Below are 22,957 nucleotides of genomic sequence, written 5' to 3'. Positions count from 1 at the left end.
TAGATCTGTGAAAAATACTGTCAGTATTTTGATAGGGATTGCATTAAATCCTTAGATTACCTTGGGTAGTATGGTCATTTTAACAATATTAACTTTTCCAATTCATGAGCACAGTATATCTCTCCATTTATGTCAGCTTCAATTCCTTTTATCAGTGTCTTATAGTTTTCTGAGTATAAGTCTTTTACCTCTTAAGTTAGATTTATTTCTAGATTTTTTTGGTGCAATTGTAAATGGGATTGTTTACTTAATTTCTCTTTCTGATAGTGCGTTGATAGTGTATAGAAATGTAACAGATTTCTGTATATTAATTTTGTATCCTGCAACTTTACTGACTTCATGAATGAGTTCTAATAGTTTTTTGGTGGCATTTTTAAAGACTTTCTGTATACAATATCATGTCATCTGCACAGTGACAATCTTATTTCTTCCTTTCCAGTTTGGATGGCTTTTATTTATTTTTCTTGTCTAGTTGCCTTGGTTAAGACTTCCAATACTATATTGAACGGAAGTGGCTAGAGTGGGCATCCTTGTCTTGTTCCTGATCTTGAAGGAGATGCTTTCAGCTTTTTACCATTGAATATGATGTTATCTGTGGGCTTGTCATATAAAGCCTTTATTATGTTGAGGTATGTTTTCTTTATATCCACTTTGTTGAGCCATTTTCTTTTTTTACTATAAATAAATAAACATAAAGAAACACACACATATACAAACTATAGTTTAAACAAGAATTATAAAAGTAACCCCTGTGTACTTACTGTTTGGTTTAAGAAATAAAACAGTTGTTCCTTTAAAGCAGCTGTTCTCAAAGTATGGTCTGTGTACTTCCAAGGATCCCCAGGACCCTTTCTGGGGGTCCATGAGATCAAGGCTGTTTTCATAATACACTAAGATGTTATTTGCCTTTTTTTTCTGAGTTGACATTTGCACTGAGGGTGCAAAATCAATGGTGGGTAAAACTGCTGGCCCCTGAGCACTAATCAAGGTGATGGAACCAAACTGTGCTAATCATTGTGTTCCTCACTGACACACGCTGCCTTTCCCTTGATGGCTTCTAGTTTTGGGGGAGTGTTGAGTTAGGTTTTTCCTACTCTAAGGTTTTGAAATAATTTTTTGTATCTTCTTCATGCTTTTAAACAGCTGTTCACATGTGTGCGTGCATGTGCGTGTTTAATCCTCCCGGTATATACTTTCGTGCATGGTATGAAGTAGAGATGTAAGTGAGATTTCATGCTAATCTGCAGATCCATTTGAGGGGAACTAATATATTTGCCATATTTACAGACATAGGCAAATGATTATTATCGTAGAAAGCCAAGTTCTGTAACCAACAATTGTTATAATCAATAACAAAAGAGCTTCATAAAACACCATACTTTGGCAAATTAAAGAAATAATTCTTGGTAACTCAAAAGTTAAATAGGGAATGAGTATCTTTTTCTTTTAGTAGGTCTTGTTAACGGTTGAAAAAGAGGTTTTATAGTTATCTCTCCAGAGATCTTGTACAATTTCGTTAAGTTTACTATGCACTTTATATTTCTATGTCTTTGTAAATAGCATCTTTTTAGACATTTAATTTTATAACTTTTTACTGGTATATAGAAATCTGATAGATTTTTTTACACCGATTTTGTGTTTAGTAGCCTCTTTCAAGTCTCATTTAATTTGCTGTGACATAAAATATAAACAGCTCCACAAAGCAAATGCACAATTTCACGAGTTCTTCAAAGGTGAAAACCTTTGTAAACACCGTCCAAGTAAAGAAATAGAAGTTTACCAGCTATTACGTAATTGCATCCATGTGCCCTGTTCCAATCCTCATTCTCCACTAAAAGTAAACATTATCCTGACTTTTATGCTAATCTCTCTATGGTTTAAGTTTCCAAATGTGACTCCCTAGACACTATAGACTGCACATGCTGTACCACTGAGCTATACCCTCCCCGCTTATTTCACTTTTAAATAGGCAAACATTGTTAAACAGTTACATTGAGATATCATTTACACGCTATAAAATTCATCCTTGATATGTGTACAATTTTACAACTTTTATTTAAGTTATAGTTGTGCAAGCATCACAGCAATCCAGTTTTAGAACATTAGCATCACCCAGAAAGTCCGCAGTGCCCATTTGCAGGCAATCCCCACTCCCACCCTCAACCCAAGTACCCCTTGATCTGCTTTCTTTCTCTAAGATTTGTTTTTTCTGGCATTTCATGTAAATAAAATAATAAAATACATGCTCTTTTGCATCTGACTTCTTTCATTTCACAGAATGTTTCTGAGATTCATTCATGTTGAAGCATGTGTCAGGAGCCCTTTCCTTTTTAGTGTTGGATGATATTCCATTGTATGGATATATTACACTTTGTTTATCCATTCATCAGTCAATGGACATCTGAATTGTTTCCAGGCTTCAGCTGTTATGAGTAATGCTGCTATGAACATTCATTTTTAAGTCTCCATCTTGCCCCTCCCGCTTCCCTCTCCCCACTGGTAACTAACCGCTAGTTCCCTCTCTACATCTGTGAGTCTGTTTCTTTTCTGTTATATTCACTAGTTTGTTTATTTTTTTAGATTCCCACATGTAAGTGATATCTTACAGTATTTGTCTTTCTCTGACTTATTTCACTTGGCGTAATGCCCTCCAAGTCCATATATGCTGTACACCAGAAACAAATACAACACTTTAAGTCAACTAGTACTTCATTTTTTATGGCTGAATAATATTCTATGACATGTATATACCATACTTTGTTTATACATTTATCCATTGGTGGACGTTTGGGTTGTTTCTACCTTTGGGCTATTGTGAATAGTGGTGTATGAACATTCGGGTACAAGTATGTTTTAAGTAGCTGTTTTCAATAATTTGGATATATACCTAGGAATGGAATTGCCGGGTTATACAGTAATTCTATTTGTAACTTTCTGAAGAACTGCCAAACTATACTTCATAGTGGCTGCAACATTTTACATTCCACCAGCAATGTATGAGGGTTCCAATTTCTCCACATTCTTTACTTATTTTATTATGTATTTCTTTTTTGTTTTGTATTTAACAGAGGTACTGGGGATTGAACCCAGAACCTTGTGCATGCTAAGCATGGACTCTACCACTGAGCTATCCCCTCCCCTCAATGTCTTCACATTCTTGCCAACATTTATTTTCTATTCTTACAGGTGTGATTTTTTTAAAAATTGAGATATAATTGATACATAACATTGTGTAAGCTTAAGGTGTGTAACATGCTGATTTGATGCATTTATATATTGCTCTATGATTAACACCACAGTGTTAGCTAACACCTCTTATCATGTCAATTATCATTTCTTTTTGTGGTGAAAACAATTAAGATATAGTGTCTTAGCAACTTTAAAGTTTATAACATAGTGTTGTTGAATATACGATTTTTCAAATTATAGCCATCCTAGTGTGTGTGAAGTGGTATTTCACGGTGATTTTCATTTGCATGTATTAATCATCTTTCATGTACATGTTGGCCGTTTGTATATCTCTTTGGAGTGATGTCTATTCAGATTTTTACCCATTAAAAATTTTGGGCGGGGGTCCCTGTTGTTGAGCTGCAGGAGTTCTTCATATATTCTGGAGATTAATCTCTTTTCTGATATATAATTTCCAAGTATTTTCTCCCACTCTGTTGGTTATCTTCTCACTTTCTTGATAATGCCTTTTGATGCACAAAATCTTTAATTTTAATTAAGGCCACTTTATCTACTTTTTCTCTTTTGTTACTGTGTTTTTGGTGTCATATCTAAGAATTTACCAAATCCAAAGTCATGAAGATTGACTCCTGTTTTCTTCTGAGTTTTTCATTTTAGCTCTTATATCTAGGTTGTTGATCCATTTCTTATTCTTTTTTTATGGCTACATTTATTCTGTTATATATCTGTACCATCATTTACCTACATAGTTTCCTGTTGACAGACATTTAAGTTATTTTAAATGTTTTATTAAGACAGAAGTGCTATAGTGAATAATCTTGTACCTATAGAATATATATAGAATAAGTTCCTAGAAATGCACTTGTGTGATTTTGATATGTACTGCCAAATTGCCCTGTGTTAGTAATTTATTCTCTGCGGTGGTTAAATTTTATATGACACCTTGACTGGCCATGGACTACCCAGATATATGGTTGAACATTATTTCTAGATGTGTCTGTGTCTAGAAGAGATTCACATCTGAATCAGTAGGCTAGGTAAAGCAGATCACCCGCCTCCACAATGTGGATGGGCATCATCCAAAGTGTTGCGGCCCTGAATAGAACAAAAAGGTGAATGAAGGGAGAATTTGAGCTCTCTCTGCCTTACCGCTGATGCATGAGTCTTCTCCTTCCATCTGGCTGGGACTTACACCGTTGGCTCTCCTGGTTCTCAGGCCTTCAAATGTGGACTGAAGCTACACCACTGGCTCGCATGAGCCTCCAACTTGCTGACTGCGGATCAGGGGACTTAGGTTCCCTGATCACGTAAATGAATTCCTTATAATAAATCTCCATATATATGTATGTTATTCATTCTGTTTCTCAGGAACCCTGGCGAATGCACTCTCCCTCCAGAAATGCGTAAGGATGCTGGTTTCCCTACAGCCATGCCAACTCAGTTTACTTTTAAACTTTTGAATTTGGGCCAATCATCAGATGGGCATCAGATAAAGAATGATGTCTCAGCTCAGCTTTAATTTGCATTCCTCTTAGGAAAAGATATGTAATTCCATAAGAGCGGCTGTCTTTTCTTCCTCCTTTACTTTTTTCTTTCAACCATTCAGTTCTTTACTTGTTTCCTATTGGGGTGTTGGTTTTTTTTCCTCTCTCAGTTTATAAGAGCCCTTCATGTAATAGTTTATCCCTTCGTCCGTGATAGGAGTTGCATCTATGCTTCAGACTTCTTGGTGGGCCGCTTCCTCCCTTTCTCCTTTCCTAGTCATGCGTTTAAAGCTGCCCTCTTCACTCTGAGGGCTGTGTTGTTTGTGTCTCTCAAGTTTTCATATGAGGTGTTTCCATTTTCATTGTGATTTATACTTTGCTTCAGAACTTATTTAGAATTGCATGTATTATATTTCTAAACAGATGTATTTTATTTCCGTTGTCTTTGTGTGATTGCTGTTGATGATTTAATTTTGTGGCGTTGTGCTGTGATTGTTTTGGTGATTGTGGAGCCTTCCTTTGCAGTGAACTGTGAGAAATAGTCTGGGTGTGCACAACAGCGTGGGCTTTCACAAATAATTCAGTTCAAGATTCTAGTTGTGTTGTTCAAATTTTTCGCTAATTTTTTCTCTAGGTAGCAATTATTGAAAGGGTGCATTAAAATTCTCACTGTGGTGGTGCATTTGGCAATTTTGTTAATTTTTTCCTTTAGAAATTTTGAAACTGTGTTGGGGGCATAAAAATTCAGAATTGTGATATCTTCGTGGTAAATTATTCTTCTTATACCTTAATGTTGTGATGATTTTCTCCTAATCACATTTTTTCTAAATTATTGTGAAATATGGCACAATACATGAAACTGTATAAAACATACACATGCTATAATAAGGAGTATATATAATAAACTAAGAAATAATAATAATAAACCTGATCTAATCACTTCAGGTTATGGAAGATCATGGACAGGACCTTAAAAGCTCCTCCGTGCCCTGCACACCCCGTTCCTGCACCCCCCTTACCGCAGAGGTAACCGCTGTCTTGACTGTGAGGATAATTGCTCTGCTTTTCTCTAGAGTTTTACCATCTGTGTGTCCATCTTGAAATTTATACAAATGGCATCATACTATATAAAAACACCCAGAGTAGATACCGAAGTCTTCTGACCCTTGTTTCTTTACTGTGTCAGTGAGATTCATACATGTCAATGGCCATAGCTGCAGTGCATTCACTTACCTGCCTGTATAGTATTCCTTTGTGTAGTTCATCATCGTTTATTCACTCAAATTACCTTTCATGGACACTTGGATTGTTTCCATTTTTTCTGCTATTACCAAAAATTGTTGCCATGAGCAACATTATTTTAAGTACCTCCTAATATTATGTACAAGAACTTCTTCAGGAAGAGTTTCATCCTGGAGTGCACTGCTGGATATAGGATGTGAAGGTGAGGCCATGTTCATTTTAGTATAATGCCCACTTTATTTGGCACTGCCGATCATTTTCCAAAATTGTACTCCATGTATGGTGTATAAAAGTTTCTAGTGTTTCATATCCTGGCCAATACTTGGTATTGACAGACTGTTAATTTTTTAAATTAATTTATCGGGTGTTTAATGGTATCTCATTATGAATTTAATTTGCGTTTCACTGACTCCTAACAATTGATCATATTTCAAGTTTTTATTGATTAGTATGAAACTGATTTAAGCTAATGTACTTAATTGATAACTTATTATTAAGCCAACTTTCATATGAAATATAATGGTTTATTTATTTTAACATTAAACCAATTTTGCATTCCTGAAATGAACCCAATTTGGTCATTAGGTATTATCCTTGACTATCCTTTTTCTATCTTACTGGATTCAGTTTGTTCATTTGCGTGTGTGTTTGTGTGTGCTATTTTTTAAACTGAGGTATGACTAACTTATAACACTTTATTAGTTTCAGGTGTACAGTATAACGGTTTGCCATTTGTAAAATAATCACCACAGTAAGTCTAGTTAATGTCTGTCACCCCACATAGCTGTGAAACTTTTTCTTTTTTTTTTTTAAATTTTATTGTATTGAGTTATAGTCAGTTTACAACATTGTGTCATGTGAAAGTTTTTCTTGTGGTGATACCTTTTAAGGTTTATTCTCCTAGCAACTTTCACACTTGCAGTACAGTATTATTAACTGTGGTCACCATGCTGTACATTACATCCCCATGACTTACTTATTTCATAACTAGAAGTTTGTACCTTCTGACTCCCGCCCCTCACCCCCCACCTCTGACAGCCACCAATCTGTTCTCTGTATCCATGAACTCAGTTTCTGCCTTTAATTTTAGACTCCACATGAGTGAGGTCATGCAGTATTTGTCTTTCTCTGCCTGTCTTATGTCACGTAACATAATGCCCTCAAGCTCCATCCATGTTGTCATAAATAGCAAGATTTCATTCTCTTTTGTAGCTGAATAATATTCCATTATATATATACACCACATTTTCTTTATCTGTTCATCCATCAGTGGACACTTAGGCTGTTTCCATCTCTTGCGTATTGTAAAGAAGACTGCAGTGGACATTGGGGTACATATATCCTTGAATTAGTGTTTTCATTTTCTTCTGATAAGTACCCAGAAATGAAGTGAATTGCTGGATCATATGGAAACTCTGTTTTCAGAGTTTTGGAGAACCTCCATACTGTTGTCTACAACGGCTGCTCCAGCTTACAGTCCTACCAACAGCACACAAAGTTCCCCTTTTCTCCACATCCTCTTCATTTGCTATTTCTTGTCTTTTTGATAATAGTCATGCTAACAGATGTGAGGTGACATCGCTTTGTGCTTTCGACTGCGTTTTGCTGATGATTAGTGATCAGTACATGATTTTCATGTGCCTGGCTGGGAGCCATGTTTTCTTTGGAAAAATACGTATTCGGATCTTCTGCCCATTTTAAAATCAGATGGTATGTGTTTTGCTATTGAGTTATATGAATTCTTTATAGGTTTTGGATATCAAGCCCTTATCAGATATATGACTGGCAAACATTTTCTTCCGTTCAGTAGGTTGCCTTTTCATTTTGTTGGTAGTTTCCTTTCCTGTGTGGGAGGTTTTTAGTTTGATGTAGTCCCACTTGTTTATTTTGCTTTTGTTGCCTTGGTTTGGTGTCACACCCAAAAACTCTTTGCCAAGGCCAATGTCGAGGAGCCCACCACCTATGTTTTCTAATGTGTTGATTTTTTGAAGGACTCTTGTATATACACACTGCTGAGAGACACTCACCTGCAGTCTTTCCTCTTAGTGCTGTTCCTGTCCTTGTCATGCTCGGGAGCAAGGGTACACAAGCCTCAAAACACTAGTTCCAAATGGTCTCACTTTTTCTTCTATACTCAGAGGAGCGTGTGAGATTGTAATCTTTTATTCAATTTTTTATAGAATGCACTTATAAAAGCATCTTGGTCTACGTTTTCTTTGTGGGAAGATTTTTAAACTATAATTCATTTCCTTTAGCAGTTTTAGAAAAATTCCAAGTTTTCTATTTCTAGTTGGGTCAGTCTTAGTAAGTTATATTTCTTAGAAATTTATCTAGTTTATGTGATTTTTCATATTTATTGTCATAAAATTGTTCACGATATCCTTCGATTATCTTTTTAATCTCTGTGGCACCTGTAGTTAGGTTCCTTTTTTCATTATTCATGGATTACTTTTGACTTCCTCTTTTGTTATTGGCCAATCTCTGCAGAGGTTGATCAGTTTATTATTCTTTTCAAAGAACCAATTTTTGGCTTCTATAGTCTTTTTATTTTCTGGTTTATTAGTTTTCACTTTTTATTTCCCTTCTACCTTTTGTGGGGGTTAGTTTCCTATTCTTTTTTTCAACTTCTTTTTTAAAAAACTGAGATATAATTGACATGACATATTAGTTTCAGATGTATAACAATGATTGGATTAAAAAATTTTATTGAAGTATAGTCAATTTACAAAATTGTGTTAATTTCTGGTATACAGCATAATGTTTCAGTCATACATATACGTACATATATTCTTTTTCATATTCTTTTTCAGTATAGGTTACTACAAGATATTGAATATAGTTCCCTGTGCTATTCAGTAGAAACTTGTTGTTTGGATTTTTGTATATATTGCAAAATAGAAGCTTAGCTAACATCCATCACCATACATAGTTATAATTTTTTTCCTTGTGATGAGAACTTCTCAGATCTACTCTCTTAGCAACTTTCAAATATATAATACAGCATTATTATATATTATTATATTCACCATGCTGTGCATTATATCCCAAGACTTAAATTTATTTAAAAGTTGGAATCAACTTCTTAAAACAAATGTTTAGCTCATTCATTCCCAGCTTTTCCTCTTATCTAATTGGTTTATCTCTTATAAATTTCTCACCAAGTGCTACTTGAGTGTCTCTCGTAAGTTTTTTATGGCTATTTTAATTTTCTTATATAATTTTAAAATAAATAATACTTTTCTATGATTCAAAACCCAGAAAGCATAAACAAGTGTACAGTATAGACACCTCCCAAACTTCTCTCCCAGCTTGCCTCCCATCGTGCCCAGTTCCCATCGTGCCTTCCCCTCCCCCAAGGTAACCTGCTCTTAGCTCTTCGTGAGCCCTTCCAGCCGTTCTTCGTGCATTTACAAGCAATTAGGACTAGGGGTTCTTATTTCCTGTTCCCTTTACTCACTCGCAAATATAGGCTATTAAGTGCAGTGCTCTACAACTTGTTTTATTCCCCTTAATAAAAAGGAATTGTGTTCCCCTCAAAGACTTCTCAAAGGCAATACATGTAGAGCTTCCTCCTTTGTTTTTATGGTTGCCTATTATTTCATTTAGGAATGTACCATCACTTTGGTGCTATTACTATCCTGATTAAAATTGTTTTCCCACCGATCTCTTGTTATTATGAAACATTACTACATTCTACATATGTATATGTGTAAACACATCCATATAAGTATAATTACTGGGCAAAAGGGATGTTTATTTAAAGATTGCATTTTTATAACATTTTATTACGGAAAATTCAAAACATACATAAAATTAGAAGTATTATAATGACTCCCTGTGTATCACCTAGCTTCAACAATTATTTCATTTCATTTAGCCACTGCCCACCTCCTTGCACCACCATCCACCACTCAGATTATGGTGGAGCAAATCCTAGACCTCATCTCATTTTATCCATGTATAAAATGTATTTCCATATTTATCTGTAAAAGATAAAGACCCTTTAAAAATATAATTATATACCATATCACAATAAAATATTAATAATAATTCTTTAATATAATAAAATATTTAGTATTTTCAAATTTTCCTGATTCACTCAGCTTTATTTAAATGAGAAAACTATGCTTGGCTTCTTTGACTCACAATCCAAATAAGGCCCATATACTCCACTAGATTTTTATGGCTCTTTACATCTCCTTGACTCTACAGATAGTCTGGCCACCATTTTTTATTTCCTGCAGTTTATTTGTTAAAGAAACTATGTGTTTACCTCCTTGTTTTCCATAGTCTGTTTTTGCTGATTGCACCCCCAGGGTGTCTTGTAATGTTTTCCTCAGTCCTCTGTTTTCTGTAAATTGGTAGTTAGATATCGATCAGACTCAGATTTCCTCTTCTTTTTTGTTGATCTTGCAGGTTTTACTATACCAATATTTTCATTATCAATCAATTGGAAATGTTTTCTAGTTATCATTTCTACTTTGAACCAATGGTTCACAAACAGATGACAGAAGAGCACGTGGATGATCACACAGGGTATTTACAGGGCCAGGACTGAAAATGGTGTACAGTACTTCACCCACAATTGGACACAACTCAGTCACACAGTGCCACAGCAGAGACTAGGAAGTGTAATTTAGCCGTAGGATCAGGAGGAGAATGAAATGAGTCTGTGAACACATGATGTGGCTTTTACCAGTGTCTCCCCGTTTTGTCACCAAATATCCATTTTATTTTTACTCACACACGCATAGCACACTCAGCCCCAAGGGAGAGAACCCAAATTCCCCATTTGGTTCTTGTGTCAAGTTCAAGCCAAAACCTCAGGGGGATTTTAAGTCCTCTTCCTCAGTTCCAGATGTGGCTCTTCTCTGCCTTGCCCCCTCCCCACCAGACACAGTACAGTGGGCGCCCAATAGCTACAAATAAACACTCACACTCAGAAAAGGTAAGAACGGCAGGAAGACCAGCTGTGGTCAATGGCTCTCAGTGATACGGCAGTTGCAGTGAAGTTTCCCGCCGATGTAGACATTGTTGTCTACAGCCTTCATGACCCCTGGATCCAATTTTGGCATGGATGGGGGCTTGCTTAGTCTCGGTCCTCCATGATTACATCTCAAGTGGGCTTTCGAGCATATTCCCTACTTGGGGCTACACAAGATTTTTTTTGTATGTATGTATGTATGCATTTATTTATTTTGTGGTGGGTTTTTGTTTTTACTGAAGTATAGTCAGTTTACAATGTGTTAGTTTCTGGTGTACAGCATAGTGGTTTGGTTGCATGTATATATATATTCGTTTTCATGTTTTTTTAATTATAGGCCATTACAAGGTATTGGTTATGTTCACAGTAGGACCTTGTTGTGTGTCTATTTTATATATAGTAGTTGTCTGCAAATCTTGAACTACCAGTTTATCCCTCCACTCCCCTCTTTCCCCCAGGGTAACCATAAGTTTGTTTTCTATGTCTGTGAGTTTATTTCTGATTTATAAATAAGTTCATTTGTGTCTTTTTTTTTAAGATTCCACATATGAGTGATATCATATGGTATTTTTCTTTCTCTTTCTGGCTGACTTCACTTAGTATGACAATCTCCAGTTCCATTAATGCTGCTGCAGATAGGATTGTTTTATTCTTTTTTATGGCTGAGTAGTATTCCATTGTGTGTGTGTGTGTGTGTGTGTGTGTGTGTGTGTGTGTGTGTGTACACACATATATACACATACACACATATATGTATATATCTCACAACTTCTTGATCCAGTCTTCTGTTGATGGATATTATGGTTGCTTCCATGTCTCGACTATTGTACATAGTGCTGCTATGAACATTGGGGTGCATGGATCTTTTTGAATTACAGATTCCTTCAGATATATACCTAGGAGGGGTATTACTGGATCATATGGTAAGTCTACTTTTAGTTTTTTAAGGAATCTCCATACTGTTTTCCATACTAGCTGTACCAAACTACATTCCCACCAACAGTGTAGGAGGGTTCCCTTTCTCTCTCCAGCATTTATCATTTGTGGACTTTTGAATGATGGCCATTCTGACTGATGTGTGGTGATACCTCACAGTAGTTTTGATTTGCATTTTTCTGATAATTAACAATATTGAGCATCTTTTCATGTGCCTATTGGCCATTTGTATGTCTTCATTGGAGAGATGTTTGTTTAGGTCTTCTGCCCATTTTTTGAATGGGTTGTTTGTTTTTTTCTTCTTGAGTTATATGAGCTATTTGGCTCTACAAGTTTTAGAGCCCACTTCCTTTATGTAGAAATTTGGAAACCCTATGGTAGTTTTACATTTGACAATTTTATCCTTCTTAGTTTTATTTCCCACTATTTTGAGTCTTTAGAGTTTTCTAATACTTTAAGGTCTAATGTTTCTATACATGTGACTCTCTTAAATATTTATTTGCCAGAAAAGCCAGTTCTCCCCTGAGCTCATCTCTTTTTGTAATGCAGCCAACATTTTCCAGTGCATACTGGCCATTTGATCTTTTTTCCAGTCCCCTCCCCTTGAGTTCAATAGCATGTAGTATGCTTTCCATATTATTATAAGCATCATTTTTACCAAGTATTTTGTCATTGTTTACATGATGTTCCAGATAGAGTCTTAGGTCCCTCAGCTCCGCACTTACCCTTTTGGAACATCTTTTCTAATGTCAAGTAGGAATACTTCCCTAATCATCTGGTTTCCTGTTAGGTTCTGACAACAGCAAAGGGAGTTCAGTGGTGACAGTGGTAGTGGTGGGATCCTGAGTTCCTGTTCAGGCAGCTCGGTTTCTACAGCAGCAGCCTCAGTATCCAGCAATGGCAGACTCTAGGTAACAGTTTCCCTTTTTACTCCACTGACCCTAGAGTTAGTGACTTCCTGCATTTACTAATGATTGAGTAATCTTATCTTCCCCTTTTTTCTACTCCATCACTTGTAACATTTTTGTAAATGATTATCTGTATTAAAATTCCCTATTTGAAATATTCAGAATTGTCTCTTTTTTCCTTAACAGAACAGTGTTTACTGTCTTCTTTACTAACACAAATGGATTTCCATCCTTTGAGACTCCAGTATAATTTTCTCAGTGCCTACCACCTGCTATGTCAATGCCTTATATTTTGGGTTTTGTTTCAGGACCACTCCACTTCTGCTATCATAATTCTGAAACCAAAGCTGGACCAAAAAACTACAATAAAAGGAAACTACAGAGAAGTATCTTGTATGAACATAATGTAAAAATCCTCAACAAAACACTAGCAAACACAATTCAGAAACATATTAAAAAGGATTGTACATGACCCAAGTGGGATTTATTCCTGGAATGCAAGGATGATTCAACCACAAAAACCCATCAGAGTAATACCCGACATTACCAAATGAAGGGGAAAGACCCCGTGATCATCTCCATTGCTGCAGAATAAGCATTCGACAGAATTCAACACCCTTCCATGGTAAAACCTCAACAAAGTAAGAACAGAAGGAAACGTCCTCCACATAGTAAAAGCCATACATGAAAAAACCCACAGCAAACGTCATACTGAATGGTGAAAGACTGAAGGCTTTTCCTCTAAGATCAGGAACGAGGCAAGGATGCCTGCTTTCAGCATTTCTATTCGACATCGTACTGGAAGTTCTAGCCAGAGAAATTAGGCAATAAAAAGATATAAAAGGCAACCAACTTGATAAGGAAGAAGTAAAGTTATCTCTGTAGATGATATGATCTAATATGTAGAAAATCCTAAAGACTCCACAAAAAGAGTTTTAGATCTAATGAATGAATTCAGCACAGTAGCAGGATACGAAGAAAATACACAAACATTATTTCTATATATGAACAATGAACAATCTGAAAAAGAAATTGCAAAATCAAGTCCATTTACAATAGCATCAAAAGGAATAAAATACTCAGAAATTAACATAACCGAGGAGGTGAAAGACTTGTACAATGAAGACTACAAGACATCACTGAAAGAAATTAAAGAAGACATAAGTAAGTAAATAGAAATACATCTCACATTCATGAATTAGAAGACAATATTCTTAAAGTGTCAGTAGTATCTAAAGCAGTCTACAGATTCAGTGCAGTCCCTATCAGAATCCCCATGACATTTTTTGCAGGGATAGAAAAACCTATCCTAAAATTTATGTGGAATCTCAGGGGACCCCAAAGGGTGAAAACAATCTTGAAAAAGAATAGCAAAATTGGAAGACTTAATACTTTCTGATTTCAAAAACGTACTACAAAGCTACAGTAATCAAAACAGTGTGGTATTCGAATAAAGACTGATATATAGACCAATGGAATAGAAATACACCCTCACAAAGCTGGTCAAACGAGTTTTGACAAGGTTGCCAAGACCATTCAATGGAGAATGGACAGTCTTTTCAACTAGTGATGCTGGGGAAACTGCACATCTACATGCAAAAGAATGAAGTTAGACCCTTACCTAACATCCATCATGTACAAAAATTAACTCAAAATGGATCAAGGACCAACATATAAGACCTAAACCAATAAAAGTATAGGGGAGGAGGAGGGGAGGGTTAGGAGGGAGGAGACAGGGAGGAAGAAGAAGTGCCAGAGGAGATGGTGCTGCTGGTGAAGGGTGAGGAGGTGAGGGTGAGAAGTATGAGGTGGTGAAACTCAAGCTCCCCATGGACCACAAGGAGGTCCCCAGTGAGGTTCTAGCGCCATTGCAAAAGCCACGGGTCCACACTTGGGATGGACTGCAGCTGTGTCTTTGCTGGCCCTCCAAGTGGGAGCTTCTTGGTGAGGTCAGTGCACAGCAAACATGGGTGAAGGAAAGGGGAAAAAACTCTCATAGAAGGTACAACACAGAGACTGTAAATTGTGGACTTTGGGTAATGACGTGTCAACATAGGTTCATTGATTATAAGGAATGTATCACTCTGGGGTGGGAAGTTGATAAAGGGGAGGCTCTGCATGTGTGAGGGGTTATATGGGAACCCTCTGTACTTTATTCTCAATTTTTCTGTGAACCTAAAACTGCTGTAAAAAATAAAGTCCGTGTAAAGGGAAAAAATGAAATGTGATTTTCAGAATACCAGCTCCAGCATCATAGTAGTTATATAGAAGGGTGGATTTGAGGCTGAAAGACACAGTTTGATAATCAGCACACTCTACTTGCACACAATACAAGAAACTTTGAACCACTTAACTTTATTCATCAAAATCCCAATGTATGTTACTGCTTTGGTATGTTTTAATTCCATCTTAATAGTTAAACTCTAGAAGATATTAGCATTATTGTTTTTTTTCTTTACTGTCAGTGATCATGTAGGATTTTTACCTATTTTTCCACTTCATTCCTTCTTGTATCTCCGACCTTCCATCTAGTATTCCTGCCTTTCCTCTGAAGTATATCTTTTAGAATTTTCCTTAGTGAGAGTCTGTTGGTTGCAAACTCTCCCCGGGGGGTTTTGTTTTTGTTTGGTCTGGAAATATCTGTATTTTGCCCTCATCATTGAAAGAGATTTTCACTAGCCATAAAATTCCCGATGGAAGTTATTTTCTTTAATCTCAGTGGAGAGATCATCTGTTGTCTTCTGGCTTCCATTGCTGTCATTTGAGAAGTCAGTTCTCCGTCTAACTGCTGCTCCTTTGAAGGTGATCTGTTTCGCTGACTGTTTTAACTTTATTTTTATTGCAGTAAAATATACATGCAGTTAAATTCATAAGCCTTATATGTTGTAGGTCAATGAATTTTGACAAATGCCTCCACCTATCCAGTCCAAACTCTGGATGCTTTTAAGATCTGCTGTTTTTCTTTAATGTAACTCAGTTTCATTGTGATAAGTCTAAGTGTAGACTTCTTTTCATGTATTCTGCTTTAAATCTGGGGGACATTTTGAATCTGTGGATTTTGTAATTCTCATTAGTTCTAAGATATGCTCAACCATTATCTTTGTTTCATCCTTTCCTTCTCCTTTCAGAACTCTAATCAGATTTCTCACTTTTCTCTCTATATGCCTTCTTTTCTCTTTCATATTTCTCTCTTTGTTGCTCTGTGTTTCATTTTGGGTAATTTCTTCCAAAGTATTTGCTAGTTCAGTAATCCTATTTTCAGCTAAATTTAAAACCTCTCTTTGAGTTTTTTAAGAGAGAATTTAAATGGAAAATTTAAAATATTATCAAAAGTAAAGTATAATGAATTTCCATGTACTTATCATGCTGCTTCAACTAAAAATATGGTCAATTTTGTTTCATCTGTACTCCCACCACTTCTCCCAGCCTCCCACAGAATTATTTTAATACAAATGCCAGTCATTATACTGCTTTATTGGTAAATATACAAGTATGTATCTCTGAGAGATAGGACGAATTTTTTAACATAACCATAATACCATTATTACATCCAGCAAAATTAACAATATCTTAATATCATATAATATCCAGTCAGTGTGCAAATCTCCCTAATTGACTCATAAAAGTCTTTTTATAGATAGTTTGATTCAGGATGTAAACAAGAGCTGTGCATTGCAATTTACTGATAGGTTTCTTAAATCTCTTGTAACGTATAACAGTTGTCTCCCCCTTTTTTTCTTGCAATGTATTTGTTGAAGAAACTGGAGCATTGATCCTGTTTTATTCTTTTTTTTTATCTTATTTTATTTTTGATTATATTCCGATAGTGGTGTTTAACACATGGTCCCGTTTCTCATATTTCCTGTAAACTGGTAGTTATATTTAGAGTATTGTTCTTTTGTTTGTTTGTTTTTAGAGTATTTTTTTTGGCAAAAATCCTTTGTAGATAAAACTCTGTATTTCCTATTGTATCCTGTCAAGAAGCACACGATGTCTGGTTGTTCCTCTTTTCATGATATTAAGTTTCATCAGTGTGTGCACATGGTTTCAGCTTGATTTACCTATAAGCCTCTTAATGTTTCTTTTTATAAGTTTTTTAATTTTTCTTTTAATTTTTGGAACTAAGATCATTAGGTCTATTTATTATTATTATTATTATTATTATTATTTTTATTTTTATTTTTATTTTTAATGGAGGTACTGGGGGTTGAACCCAGGACCTTGTGCATGCTAAGCATGCACTCTACCATTTGAGCTATACCCTCCCCCTTACCTACTATTTCTGATAGTCATTGATGACTGTTGCCTAGATCAATTATTTCACTGGGATTGTAAAATGATGAGAGTATTCATCTTATTATTTCTTCTGCTCTTATTAGCTCAAACTCTTCTGTGAAGAAAATTACTTCTTAAACTAGTTTCTTTATTCAGTTTTTAATTTAAAACTTTATTCTTTTATTAAACTTTTATTCTTTAAGTATAGTAAGCATAATTATTTTATAATCTATATCAGGTAATGACACTATCTGAAGTCTTCTTGGCTCAGTTTCTGCTATTGTTTCTTCTGGTTCTCATTCATGGTGTCTTATCTCCTTTGTGTTTAGTTATTTTTCATTACGAGTTAACAAACTTTCCTTGGAGAATGTCTTGTAGGAGCTCTTTGGTGCTGGGATGAAGGGGACAGCTTTCCGGAGTAGATCTGCATTTGCTTCTGCCAAATGCCTGGGGCATTATTCACTCTCCCTCAGGACCACTTAAATCTAAATTTACAGCTTGAATTATTTTTTAACAATTTAAAGTTTGTGAAATTGGTCTGCAAGATTCTTTAAGGGCCTCCTTGTGATCACAAATTCTCTTCCTCTGTTTGGCACTGGGGTAACCTTCCTCGCAGTTTCCTGGAGCTGGGGAGCTGGGGAGCCGGAGGCAGGCTCGCTGCTGGGACGATCTTCTCTCAGACTTTCCACCTCCAGTGGACCTTCTGTCCCTTTCTCGAGAAAAAGTAACAAAAACAAAAATACATCAACAAAGCTCAGATCTGTACACTGTTGGTGGGAATGTAAATTGGTATAGCTACTGTGGAAAACTGTGGAGGTTTCCCAAGAAACTAAAAACAGAACTACAATTATGATCCTGCAATCCTGCTTCTAGGTATATATCCAAAAAAAACCCCCAAAAACAATAATTCGAAAAGATGTATGCACCCCAATGTTCATAGCAACATTATTTACAATTGCCAAGATATGCAAACAACCTAGGTGTCCATCAACAGATGACCGGGGAGGGTATAGCTCAAGTGGTAGAGCACACGCTTAGCATACAAAAGGTACTGGGTTCAATCCCCAGTACCTCCTCTATAAATAAATAAATGAATATATGTATAAGACATTTTTTAAAAAATTAAATAAAACAAAAAAACCCCAGATGACTGGATAAAGAAGATGTGGTGTGTGTATGTATATATGTATCTTCTTTAGTAGTGTATATATATAGTAGTGTTTATATATACACACACACACACAATGGGCTAGTATATATACACTACTAAACACTACTAGTTTATATGTATATCATATACACACACCATGGACTGCTACTCAGCTATAAAATAGAATGAAATTCTGCCATTTGCAGCAACACGGATAGACTTGAAGGGTATTATGCTAAGCGAAATAAGTCAGACAGAAAAAGACAAATACTGTATGAGATCACTTACACATGGAATCCAAAAATTACAACAAGCTAGTGAATATAGCAAAAAAGAAGCAGACTCACAGATACAGAGAACAAACTAGTGGTTACCAGTGGGGGGAGGGAAGTGGGGAGGGACGATATACGGGTAGGGAGTTAAGAGGTACAAACTGTTAGGTATAAAATAGGCTACAAGGATGTATTATACAACTTGGGGAATATAGCGCACATTTTATAATAACTATGAGTGGAGTATAACGTTTAAAAATTGTGAATCACTATATTTTACACCTGCACCTTATATAATATTGTGCATCAACTATACTTCAATTTAAAAAAAGAGATCAAAAGTACATTTTTTAAAAACCTGAGGCTCAGTTCTGTAAGTTTTGTAAGTGCCCTCCAAGCAGAAGTGACTACAAGGTTTTGAATACCTCTCTAGGTTTCTGACTTCATTTAGATATTGGTCTATCATTTCTTTAAAAAAACTTTTTATTGAAGTACAGTCAATGTGTCTATTTCTGGTGTGCAGCACAATGTCCCAGTCATGCATATACATACATATACTTGTTTTCGTATTCTTTTTCATTAAAGGTTATTACAAGATATTGAACATAGTTTCCTGTGGTATACAGAAGAAATCTTTTTAATCTGTTTCTATATATAGTGACTAACATTTGTAAATCTCAAACTCCCAGATTTATCCCTTCCCACCCTCTTTCCCCAGTAACCATAAGATTGTTTACTATGTCTGCAAGTCTGTTTCTGTTTTGTAGATGAATTCATAGTGTCCTTTTTTTCTTTTTTTCTTTTTTTTTTTTTAGATTCCACATATGAGTGATATCATATGGTATTTGTCTTTCTCTTTCTGGCTTACTTCACTTAGAATGACCATCTGTATGTCCATCCATGTTGCTGCAAATGGCATTATTTTATCCTTTTTTTAATGTCTGAGTAGTATTCTATTGTATAAATATACCACAACTTTTTTATACAATCATCTGTCCATGGACATTTAGGTTCCTTCCGTGTTTTGGCTATTGTAAATAGTGCTGCTATGAACATTGGGGTTCGTGTATCTTTTCGAATTAAAGTTCCCTCCAGATATATACCCAGAAGTGGAATTGCTGCATCATATGGTAAGTCTGTTTTTAGTTTTTTGAGGAATCTCCATACTGGTTTCCATAACCAAATTGCATTCCCACCAGCAGTGTAGGAGGGTCCCCTTTTCTCAATGCCCTCTCCAGCATTTATCGCTCGTGGCCTTTTGAATGATTTGGCCTATTAATTCTTTACTGCCTTGTTAGCTTTACCATGATTTTAAGAAGGAAGATAATTCTATTTCACCCAGCATTTTAATTTGTTTTTAGTGTGAGGATAACCAGCCATGCTGAAGAAAACAGAAGTCTGTTTAGCTTTTTCAGCACAACTTTTTATTTTCATTGGAATTAATGTCTTTTCCCCCCTTAACTCTCTACATACTTATAACTAGTATATCCCCAAGCTCTCCTCTGGTTAATCAAATCTGTTCTCAATACATTCAGATGCATTAGGTATTCTATCAATTTTATTTCCTAAAGAAATCACTCCCAAGCCCTTCTGAACTGCTCTCGTCTTGATGAATTGATCTTTAGTCCCGCCCTACAACTTGGGACCTCCCTTCAGCATTGCCCTGGGGATTCCGTTTGTTTCTCTTTTGTGCTGGATACCTATTTTTTGCATTTCATACCTTTCTCTCTTTTGACTAACTTATTTGTCTTGGTATAACAAATCCTCTCCTATCTTTCTGAAAAACAATGCATGGAATATCCGTATTTTGAGAACTTTCATATCTGAAATTATCTTTATTCTGGACTAATAATTAAGTCATAGTTTGGCTGTGCGTAGAATTCTAGGTTGGAAATAATTTTCTTCAAAATTTTGAAGCCAACCTATGGAATAAGAGAAAATATTTGCAAATGATGCTACTGACAACGGCTTGATTTCCAGAACATACAAGCAGCTCATACAACTCAAGAACAAAAAAACCAAAAAACCTAATCAAAAAGTGGGCAGAAGACCTAAACAAACATTTCTCCAATGAAGAAATACAAATGGTCAATAGGCACATGAAAAACTGCTCAATATCACAAATTATCAGAGAAATGCAAATCAAAACTACAATGATGTATCACCTCACCTGGATCAGAATAGCCTTCATTAAAATGTCCACAAATGATAAAAGCTGGAGAGGGTGTGGAGAAAAGGGACCCCTCCTACACTGTTGGTGGGAATGTAATTTGGTGCAGCCATTATGGAAAACAGTATGGAGATTCCTTAAAAAACTAAAAACAGACTTACCATATGATCCAGCAATTCCCCTCCTGGGCATATGTCCGGAGGAAACTCTAATTTGAAAAAATCCTTGCCCCCCAATGTTCATAGCAGCACTATATACAATAGCCAAGACATGGAAACAGCCTAAATGTCCACTGACAGATGACTGGATAAAGAAGTTGCGGTATATATACACAATGGAACACTCTTCAGTCATAAAAAAAAAAAGAATAAAATAATGCCATTTGCAGCAACATGGATGGAACTGGAAATTGTCATACTAAGTGAAGTAAGCCAGAAAGAGAAAGACAAATACCATATGATATCACTTATATGTGGAATCTAAAATAATGACACAAATGAACTTATTTACAAACCAGAAATAGACTCATAGACATAGAAAACAAACTCATGGTTACCATCGGGGAATGGAGGGAGGGGGTGGAGGGATAAATTGGGAGTTCAGGATTTGTAGATACTAACTTCTATATATAAAATAAACAACAAGGTCCTTCTGTATAGCATAGTGAACTATATTCAATACCTTGTAATAGCCTATAATGAAAAAGAATATGAAAAGGAATATGTATGAAAAAAATTTTGAAGCAATTTCTTTATTGTCTACCTTACGGTGTTGATGGATTGATAAGCCTAATGCTGTTCTGATTTTTGATCCGCGACTGCAACTGGTTCTTTTTCTCTGGAAGCTTTTAGAATTGTTCATCTATGTGCAGTGTTCTGAAATTCTATAATCATGGGTCTTGTGGGCCTGATTTGTTTTGCTATCGGTGTGCCCTTTCTTTCTTTCTATGAATATGCCTTTATTTGGGGGGGGTAGTAATTAGGTTTATTTATTTACTTACTTTTTCTTGGAGGTACTGGGGATTGAACCCATGACCTCATGCATGCTAAACACACACTACACCACTGAGCTATACCCTCCTCCCAGAGGACCCTTTCAATTTGGAGATTCAGTTCTTCATTTCAAAGTAATACTTCAAACTAATTTCCATAATATTTCTTCCCTTCTGAGTCTCTGTTCTTTCCTGGAACTCTCGTTATTCAGATGTTCAACCTTCTGGACTGACCCTTTGCTTTTTATTAATTTTCTCCTAAAGAAGGGCAAATCTGATTTTCAACTTTATCCTCCAGTCTTTCTATTGAATTTTTATTTCTGCTATCATGGTTTTGATTTCCAAGAGCTCTTTTTTTCTTTCCTGAATAATAGTTACTTTTTAAATAGTTTCCTGTTGCTATTTTATGCACACAATATATTTTCTCTTTGAGGATATTAAGGATGGCTTTTTGATTTTATTTTTAAGCTGTTGTTTCTCCCTTGCAATTAGTTTCCTCTAAATTGCTTTTGCTTTTGTTCTTTTTGCTTGTTTTGGTTTCTTCCTTGTATACTAAAGACTTTCCTTAAATGTCTAATGATTTTTGTCTATCTGCTTATATTTTAGAGTGAGGACCGTAAAAAGCTGATTGGAAATATTGTGTGAGGCTGGGGCGCATAGGCCAAGGGCTTAATAGCTCCTACAACGTTGCCGCTGTTGTCTCCTTTCCCTTTCCCTTTGTTCTTACGTGGCCTGGTGGATAATAGGGGCATTCACCACTCTCTCTTGCCAGCCAAGCCCCCAGTCTTTCACTGGAAGCTCCCATTATTTCTTGAGGATAATTTTATTGTAAGATAACTGCAGGATCGTGTAGAAAGGTTATGACACAAATTACCAGACTGCCTTAAAGTTGTATGTACATATGAAAAGAGGAATGCTATTATATAATAATTGTTTGTTTTGCAACAAATATTAAGTAGCTCTTAGGAGTACTGCGTGCACGCACCCATTGGCCTCAACCCTCCTCCTGGCGGCGGCCGGATATAATACAAGAAATGACTTAAAAAGTAATTAGAAGAGATGCGCACAACTACCGGCCGAAAACCGAAGGGAACTGCATAACGAGGCCCAGCGCCTAGACCGCGCCTCTCTGGAACTGGGAGAGGGTGGGAGGGGGTCCAACCTCGCTGCCGATTGGTCGGCCCCTCTGGCCAATCACGAGCAGCGAGTGGTTTTGCTAATCGTTGTGATCTACCTCCTCGTGGGCTTCGGAGCCACGTTGGCAAATGGGAATAGGGTACGTGAAAGAGACAGACATTTAGCCAATGAGACCTTGGGGCGTTAATGGGCGGGGTGAGGCCGCCGCCAGGTTTAGGG

Source organism: Vicugna pacos, chromosome 12 (assembly GCF_048564905.1).
Source record: "Vicugna pacos chromosome 12, VicPac4, whole genome shotgun sequence".
Classification (NCBI taxonomy): Eukaryota; Metazoa; Chordata; class Mammalia; order Artiodactyla; family Camelidae; genus Vicugna; species Vicugna pacos.
The sequence above is the reverse complement of the archived record's forward strand: the minus strand, read 5'-3'. Positions refer to the sequence as shown.